This window comes from Pyxicephalus adspersus, chromosome 5, assembly GCF_032062135.1.
Source record: "Pyxicephalus adspersus chromosome 5, UCB_Pads_2.0, whole genome shotgun sequence".
In the NCBI taxonomy this organism is placed as follows: Eukaryota; Metazoa; Chordata; class Amphibia; order Anura; family Pyxicephalidae; genus Pyxicephalus; species Pyxicephalus adspersus.
The window spans coordinates 6,764,953-6,774,555 of record NC_092862.1 but is presented as its reverse complement, the minus strand read 5'-3'; the positions used below and the strand labels follow the sequence as shown (position 1 = coordinate 6,774,555).

The following is a 9,603-nucleotide window of genomic DNA, read 5'->3' as shown; positions in this document are numbered from 1 at the left end:
GATCAGGGACATATCTAGACATGAGATCAGGGACATATCTAGACATAAGATCAGGGACATATTTTGCCATGGGGGCAGGCACATATCTGAACATAGAGATGGACACGTCTTAACATAGGAACAAAGGCATATCTTGATATGGAGCAAGGCACAATAATATTACTCCGATAATACATGTATCTTTTATATTAATAAACCTTCCACAGCTTCTAATGAAATGAAACATTGACAATGCTCCGGATAACCACATGCCATATGATTACCCCTTGAGAATGGTAAGTGAGATCCATGATTTCTCATTGATTCCATATCTGCATACCAAATATGAGACCCCCATAATGTGACAATGCTAGAACCTATATATTGGCTCATCAGGCCCTAGAAAGCTGCAATTCAGGGTGCAGGTAGAGTGTTGTGAATTGCTGTATACCTGGAAAAACCAAGATTTTGGGATTTGGATACCAGTAACTGTGCCCATGCAGGAGAGGCTCATTTTTTTCTGATCAATATTTTTAAGTTGAACATTTTGTATGGTTGACTAAGCCCGTCCTTCAAGAAATACTTCCGTCTCCATTTTATTGCCATGCTCTGTCTGTGCTGTATCTGCCTAATCAAGCTAATAACACGCAACATATCTTTAGCCTAATCATGTTAATTCATCAAAATCCGCCTTATTTCTGTTCATGATACCTATTACTCTCTCCAAATTGAACGCCACATCCCCAAAAATAACTGGCCACTAAACTTGATCATATTACAATATTTTTACACTCTATGCCAATTTTTATCAACTAGGGTTCCTCCAGAGGTTGTTAGGGGTTCATTGAGCATTGTGTGCCTCTCGAGTCTCTCCAGTTTATGTGACACTGATGACTTTTTAGTCTGTCTGTAATGGTGACATTCTACCTACGTGCAAGAAATGTAAAAATGCATTGCCCCACTTACCACCACTCTAATGTACTCTAAGATAAGTCAAGAATTTCTAATCATAACAGGGGTTCCCTCATATATAAAATAACACTGCATTTTCAACATGACAAACCACTGGGCATGATAATACAATTATGTCTCACTCTTTACATACAACATTGCACCCCTATTATGGCCAACCATCTGACATGAGCAAATCTATTGCATTCTGTTCATAGAACATTGTACCTCCAAAATGGCCAACTACTGGTATGATCATAATAAATGTAAAAGTCTCTGAACATAAAACCTACTACACAATCCAATCACTGGCGATACTCCAAATGCTGACCTCTTACTTCAGTGTTTAATGGGGAACATTAAATTGCTCGTGTTGGTCCTTGCCTAGGAGGAGAGGCTTCCAATTCAATGTTTTTTGCACCATCACATACAGCAGGGTCCATTTGGCTGGAAACCTATTGACTACCCTGTATGTCTTCAAAATGCAAAAAAGAAACCTGGACTAATACAACAAGTCCTTAGCAGAAATTGAGCCTAGGATATCAGCCCTGCAAGGCAAGATTGCAATACACAGATTAGGAACATCAATTTTTTATCCTGAGGAGACCATTAAATATCCCTATAATACAATTCCATTACAACCTGTGAAGGTATGAAATAGCATCATTTTTTCAATTTTTCTGTCATTGTTGCTCTAAATATAGACTGATAAATATAGACTGATACAGGACTTCACAGCCCAACCTGCACTAAGTCACCTCCTACACAGTACTGAGCTCCTCTGGGACCATTATTTCTTCATATCTCTAATGAAATACATTTAAAAATGCCTGGACCTGTTATTTTTCTTTGGTTCTGCAGAGATCCTTCATCTGACTCATCTGACTCCAGCCAAACTGCCTTCGTTATACAATGGATTTGTCTGGACAGAGCTAAAAATATATATGCTAATAATCTGCAGTGAATATTGACACTGTGGCACAGCTGGGAGCAACACCTACACTATGTACCTAAGATCTATTTGCAGGTCATTATCCCTTTAGAGCGTATTGCTCCATAGAAAACATGAATTGTTAGCAACATGCACATTGTATACATATATATATTTTAGTTGTGTACATATTTGGTGAACGCAGCAACACAACTGAAAATGGTTAATGTTATAAAAACAAAAGAATAAACCAATACTATTTTTCAATTTGGAGAAAGGTTTTATCTGCAGTTTCCTGATTTGCTCTGCCAGCTCCCAGAAAACTTTACTGTCTCATGAGTATGAAGAATCCTAAATATAAGATGTGCTTTCCAATTGGCTACTTATTTCCTGATGTGATCAGCTAAGGTGGGCACAGGTGTGAGCAGGGTCAATACAGAAGTGGCCAGGTAAAGAGGAAGCAAAGGCCTTGGAGAGGGGCATGAAAACACAAGCAGACTGGTAAGAGACTTAAAGGTAAAGTAGGTGAAGCTTCAATAAAAAAATGGACATTCTGGGGTCTAACGGAGGTAGACAGGACATTGATACAGAAGTAACCCAGTAAGGAGTTATTGTAGATGGGGCATCAGTACAGAAGTTGATATTTAGGGAATCTAAAGGAGATTAGTACTGGTAGGGGGTACAAATAAAGAATGGCAGCCTCAATAAAAAGTACACAGTTATGGGGTCTAAAGGCGGTGGGTAGGGCATTGAAATAGTAGTAGACTGCTAAGGGTCTAAAACACATGGGAGGGGCATTAAAACAGAAGTGGGCTGGTAAAGGGTTCAAAGGAAGTAAGTAGAACATCAATAAAAATGCAGACGGCTATAGGGTCCAAAGGAGGTGGACAGGGCATTGTTACAGAAGTGGACTTCTAAAAGGTTCAAGCAAGTACAGTAGGTGGGGCATTAGTAGAGAAGTAGACTATTAGGGGTCTAAAGGATGTGGGTGGGGCAATTAAGTAGAAGTGGACTCCTAAAGGGTTCAAAGGAAGTAGGTGGGGCATCAATAAAAAGTGAACAGTTATCGGGTTCATAAGACATGGGTAGAGATTCAGTACGGATGCAGAGTGGTGAGGGATTTAAAGAAGGTGAGTGGGGCATCAGTACAGAAGTAGATTGCTAGGAGCCTAATGGATGTGGGTGAGGCATCAAAGCCAAAATGGCCTCGTAAAGGACTCAGTAGGTGGGACATTAATAAAAAGTGGATAGTTTTGGGGGTCTAAAAAGGTAAGTAGGGCTTTGATATAGATGTGGATTGGTAAGGGATTCAAAGAAGGTGGGTGAAGCTTCAGTACAAAAGTAGACTAGTAAGAGGTCTAATGGATGTAGGTGTCAAAACAGAAGAGGACTGGTAAGACATGCAAATAAAGTGAACAGAGCATCAATATTAAGTGACTTATGATCTAGAAGAGGTGGGTAGAACATCAGTACAAAAGTGGACTGGTAAGGGGTCCAAAAGAGATGAAAGGTGCACCAGTACAGTACTGGGCTCTTAAGAAGTGCAAAGGAAGTAGATGGCATCACTACAGAAGTGGACTAGGAAGGGGTCTATAGGAGGCGAGCTGGTCCTCAAAGCTTGATAAGGAGTGCAAAGCAAGTGGGTGCGCATCAATCAAAAAAGTGGACAGGTAACAAATTCAAATGAAATGGGCGGGGTATCAGCACAGAAATAGACTGGGAACGGGTCTAAAGGAGGCTGGGCATCAAAACAGAAGACCGGTATTAGAGCAGATGGGGTATCAGTAATGCCATGGACAAGTAAGCAGTCCAAAGGAGGTGGTTGGGCCATAAGTAGAAGACTGGTAGGGAATCCAAATGAGGTAAGTGGAGCATGAACACAAAGGTTAGCAGGTAGCGGCTGCAAATGAGATGGGTAGGACATTAGTACAGTAATAGACTGGTAGGAGACCAATAAAAGATGGGTGGTGGCCAAAAAAGGTGGGTTGGAGATTCATACATAAGTTGACTGCTGAGGGCCTTTTACCAGTTCACCAAATGTTGTCAATCCATGCTGGTGAAGTATTTGGCAGCTTCATATTTGTCAGCAGAGCAAATCCATGCATGTTAGCTCATCACTATACATCACAATAAAAATTAGGGAATACCATGGGCCTTCCACAATGAGCCAAGTTTTCCAGAAGCTCTTGGAACATTCAGTGGCAGCAGATGGTCTGATAGAACCAGAGAGAGAATTCCAGATATAAAGGTGCAGCACAGGAGACGTCTCGGTAGTGTATTCGCTGGTAATTCTCTCTGTACATCCATATATATTCCACAAGGCGCTGATTATTATCCATCATTAGAGAAGCTGTGCAGAAAGAAATCTAATTCAACCAAATCCATCACACAAACATCTGTAGAAACCCTCAGCTTCTCCAAGAGAAAATAAACCAACACAGGAACAATTCAATCTGTACAGTACAGGTGATTATGCGGCATGATTCTAAAGCTCATTATGTCAGTGCTCATAAAATCAGAGGTAATGACGTGGAACATTGGACAAGATGTCCAAGCGTCCAATCATGAAATAGACAATCAGCATCGCCCAAATCCCAACCACTACAGCATGAGAGGTCAATAATTGCATCAATGTGTTCCCCGACAGGTCAGTATGAAGAGAGAGAGAGAGAGAGAGAGAGAGAGAAAAAAAAAACTGAGACAAGCTGGCGATGAGTGAGGAGAGAGATGACATATGCAGCGATAATCAGGGATGAGCCACAGCACATCATTGTTTATGTATCACCAACCTATGCAGGAGAGGGTTACAACCAGAGCATGGGTGGATTATTGTTAGCTAGCAAATATTAAAAGGCAAAGGCAACCTGTCCTCAAGAGCTTGCGATCTAATGCCTGACAGGGGGTACAAAGAATTAATGTAGTGTAACAATCACATGAAAGGGCAAGAGAACCTGTCACCAGAAGCTTGCAATCTAAAAGAAAAGGAATAAACTCAAACAGTTCCACCCTGCCCTAAAATATAAAACAATACTTTTATATCAGCACAGATTAATCCTGTGTAGCACCAACCTATACTGAAGAGGAGCTATGGTTTTTACCATAGGAAAACCAACAAGGACAGGAAAGGCATGGGAGTCTTTCCTGAAGAGCTTGCAATCTAATGATTCTGAGGGCTTCAATTAGAAGTACAGGGTGTAATGTTCTATAGCAGAAGGTTGCAATTAGGGTAACAAGGGGTTAATGTAAACAAAAAAAAAACAAAAAAAACAGGAAACCCTGTCCTAGGAGCTTGCAATCTAATACTGCAGAGGGTAACAAATTAAGCATACAGGGATTTAATGAATGGTAAGAAAAACTACATGAAGGGTAAAAGAAGCCTGACCTCAAGAGCTTGCAATCTAATGCTGCAATGGGATACAGGGGGTTCATGGACAGTAACAGAAATTATGTAAACATTAAAGTGGCTTCTCCCCAAGAGCTTGCAATCTAATGTTGCAGTGGGTTACAGTCTGGGATAGAAGGGGTTAATGACAGTTAAGGTAGCCTTTCCCAAAGAGCTTGCAATCCAACCTTGAAGAAAGTAACAAATTGGGCATACAAGAGGTTAACACTATAAAAATTAGTCATTAGGTTGCAATCAAATTTAAAAAAGTGGAGTAGAAATAAGAAGCAGTTGCTTTTTGTACACAAAGGAGCCCTCCTGTCCTGTTATAAACCAATCATTGTATATATATCACCAGATTATGGCTCCTTATCTATGTGGGGCCACCTTTACAGAAGAGATATCAAACATATAGCCTGAAATGACCTTAAGGAGCCATGCCCCAAGAGCTAGCAATCTAATGAGGAAAATAGAAGAAAAGATAAAGAATGAGTGCTAATCATGAACATAAATCCGACCAATATAAAATTAACTGGTTTTGTATTATATTGGATTGTAGATGAGACATATTAATATATTGTATATACTATGATAAAGTTATATATACGATCACATAATTATCTTATGTCACATGAAAATATTATATTGTATGTCATAATATATGTAATATCACATGACATTGTTATGTGTCAGATTACATTCATACTTATTGGCAATTACAAGACAGTGCAATTTGCATGTCATTTGCATAAAATATATTCTGCATCTCATTGGCCATCTCTATACATGATATCACGTGACAATATTACTATATTATATGTCAGATGATAATGATAAATTTGATCACATAGAAGGTGACATTGTATTATATTGTATATCATATGATAATATTATATATAAATGATCACATGACACAGTTATAAATTAGCATATTTCATATCAAATGACATTGCTACTTATTATCAGTGCAATTTGCTTTTGATTGGCAAAAGTCCCATTTTCTGCATCTCATTGCTCATCACAATGTTATATATTATCATATATCAGTTTCAAATCAGTCATATATGATGTCACATGACAATGTAATATATATGATCACATGACATTGTCATCTACTAATAGATCATATTACATTACTATATGAAACTACAATACTGTATGTAATAATCTATATAATGATATGAGATATGAAATTGTATATTTACCTGCCTATAAAATGCTATTCTTTTAAACCTGTTTTATATGTCTGTATTTATGTATATGTTTGAATTTTGCAATGTGTGGAATAAAGAAAATGTGAAATTGTATTCAATCCTATGGTGGTATAACTCAAATATTGGGAAAATTCCAACTATATGGTGTCACATTATTTATACTTATATAACATTATTTCCTTGTATTAAATTGTATGTCACATGACTTTATTATATTTCATGTCATGTTAGAAGTGGTATCACCTGGCAATATTATAAATCATCATATTTCATATCAGATGACATTGCTATTTATTATCAGTTTCAATCTGTGCAATTTGCATGTGTTTTGCATAAAATGAATATTGTGCATCTAATTGGCCATCTCTCAATGTTATATGACATGACAATGTTATATATTACTATATTGTATATCATATGCTAATTTTTTAAATATGATCTCATGATGTTCTATTCCATGTCATATTATATGTCACATGATACTCTATTATCATTTATCAGTTTCAAGTCAGTTCAATTTGCATGTGATTTGCCTAAAATGAATATTCTGCATCTCATTGGTTATCTCGCTATAGGACATCGCATGACAATGTTATATATTACATGATTTGATATCATATGATATGTTATATATATATGATCACGTGACATTGTCATCTATTATTATATCATATAACATTATTAGCTTGTATTAAATTGCATGTCACATGACTCTCAATATGATATCGCATGACAATGTTATATATTATTATATGGTATATCCTATGATAAAGTTATAAATGATCACATGATGTTATATTTCATATCATATTATATGTCACATGACAATCTTATATCATTTATCAGTTTCAAGTCAGTTCAATTTGCATGTGATTTGCCTAAAATGAATATTCTGCATCTCATTGGCCATCTCTCTATATGATATATCATGAGATGCGTCCTGTATATCACATTGTATATGGGTGCGGGGTGAGTGCCGGATGGAGGTGAGGGATGGCGAGTAGTTTTTAGGTCTTACCTTCTGTCGGACCATATGATAATGTTATATATATATATATATATATATATATATATATATATATATGCGCACATACCTAATCATGTTTTTCCTGAACTGACATTACATGTAGAAAAGTGTGTATAAAGTCCATAATTTTCATATACAAGAATATATACATATATATATATATATATATATATATATATATATATATAATGTTCTATTTTGTAAAAATAATTATCTCTTCTATCTTCTTTTGTGCCTATAGAATATGTAATATTAATAACTATAATATCCTGTATTTGTAAGAAGAATAAATGGTGTCCAAACTGTTCTTTTGTGAACCAATAAATTGTATCAGATTTTAGTTTACAGTCATTCAAGAATTATAAATATCTAAGCAATACATTTAATAATATCAGTGAAGGATAATTCCAGTGTAGGATACATCAACATCACAGATGTATATGTACAGGACACTTCGGCAATATGAATTTACACAGCATCATGGTGGCTCAGAGGAGCATGGAGTTTGCAGGTTCTCCCTGTGTTTGTGTGGGATGATCACATGATGTTCTATTTCATATCATATTATATGTCACATGACAATCTATCATCATTTATCAGTTTCCAATCAGTGCAATTTGCATGTGATTTGCATAAAAGGAATATTCTGCATCTCATTGGCCATCTCTCTATATGATATATGCGTCCTGTATATCACATTGTATATGGGTGCGGGGTGAGCGCCGGATGGAGGTGAGGGATGGCGAGTAGTTTTTAGGTCTTACCTGCTGTCGTTGGCCCCTCTCTTCCACTCCTGAGCTCGGTGTCCTTGAAGCCCCCGGTTCCCTAATTCCCCCTTCCAATGGGCACATATATCAGAATTATCCGTATGCCCTTTATTATTTTTCGCCGGTTGCCTTCAGCTTCAGTGACGGACGCGGGGAGATGCTCGGCCGCTGGCTGAGACAGCGGCTGCCTTGTTGCACTGGGGGGGAGAGCGAGCGATGTGGAAGGAAGAGGCTGATTCCTCTGTTGCCATGGTTATTGAACTCCAAGCCCGGCGCAACAGCTGCCCGTGCCGACTGGATGGCGCGTCTCCTGTGCCAAAGGCATCAGCCGGCTCCGGAGGGGAGCGCCCTGCACCATCCCATCCCTCTGCGGTGCCCGGAGGGTTAAAAAGAAAAAAAAAAAAGGGGACGTGTCTTACGGAGACGATTCGACTCCCTTTTAACCCTTTCGCTGTCAGCCTGCAGGCGAAAGGCAAAAAAACTGCATTGCACCCAAAGGTCACCGTGCCAGCTGGAGGATCGATTCGCCGCACGGTTCGCCGCAACGTTCGCTCTGATGAATGGGAGTGGCTGACGTCAGTCTAACACATTCACCTTGTTTTCTCCCTTTCACCACCACCGGACAGATGACCAGATAATCATAGAAGGGGGGGATATCATTCTGTGTGTAACGACACGGTATATGTTGGAGCCATCGCTGCCTTGGAGAGAAGAGCCAAATGCAGCCAAAGGGGGTTTAACCCCCAGCTTTTTTTTTTTTTTTAATTTCGTTTAAATTTTAGTTTGTGTCCCCATTAGGGAGATTCGCTGCCACTTCCTGTGACGGTGACACCTGTAGTTGGTTAAAGGGGGGAAATAGGTATTAAAAAAAATGAACAGACATAAAGAAAAAAATTGCCAGAGGTTCTAACCCATCGCAGGTCTAAGTGGGGGTTTTTGGTCTATATTGGGGTGAATGAGAGGTGTGCTTGTCACCGGGACAGACGGCAATAAATAATTGACAGAGGAACTAACCCAACATCACTCTACTGCTAATATAGATGTGATTGTGGTGTGACTACATTGTGGCAATATTCTGCACTTCCTGTACCTGTGACACCCATCAGAGTAAAAAATGTATATTGTTTCAATCTGCACTACAAAGCTGTGGTCATATGACGAGTGATCATGTGACATTTCATTTTAACCCCTTTGCTGCCACACATGTCAAATGATGCAAAACTTGCAGCAGCACCGGCCAACGTCCTGCTCTGCAATAAATGATCCAGGAATGGATGGAGTGCAGAGAGTCCAACAGATCTCTAATGCCTCAATAAAGAGGACCTGTCACCAATTTATACTAATGACGGCTA

At 38.6% G+C, this 9,603-nt stretch overlaps 1 protein-coding gene across 1 annotated transcript in view; it reads right to left on the bottom strand.

Annotated features, from left to right (window-relative positions):
- The window catches only part of FAM135B (family with sequence similarity 135 member B), a 96,074-nt gene extending 87,199 nt beyond the window's left edge, over nucleotides 1-8,875 (bottom strand). Inside the window, exon 1 of the mRNA XM_072410631.1 lies at nucleotides 8,249-8,875. The gene's annotated coding sequence lies outside the window, so the exon portion shown is untranslated. The remainder of the gene's footprint in view (nucleotides 1-8,248) is intronic.
- Between the last annotated feature and the right edge of the window lie 728 nt (nucleotides 8,876-9,603).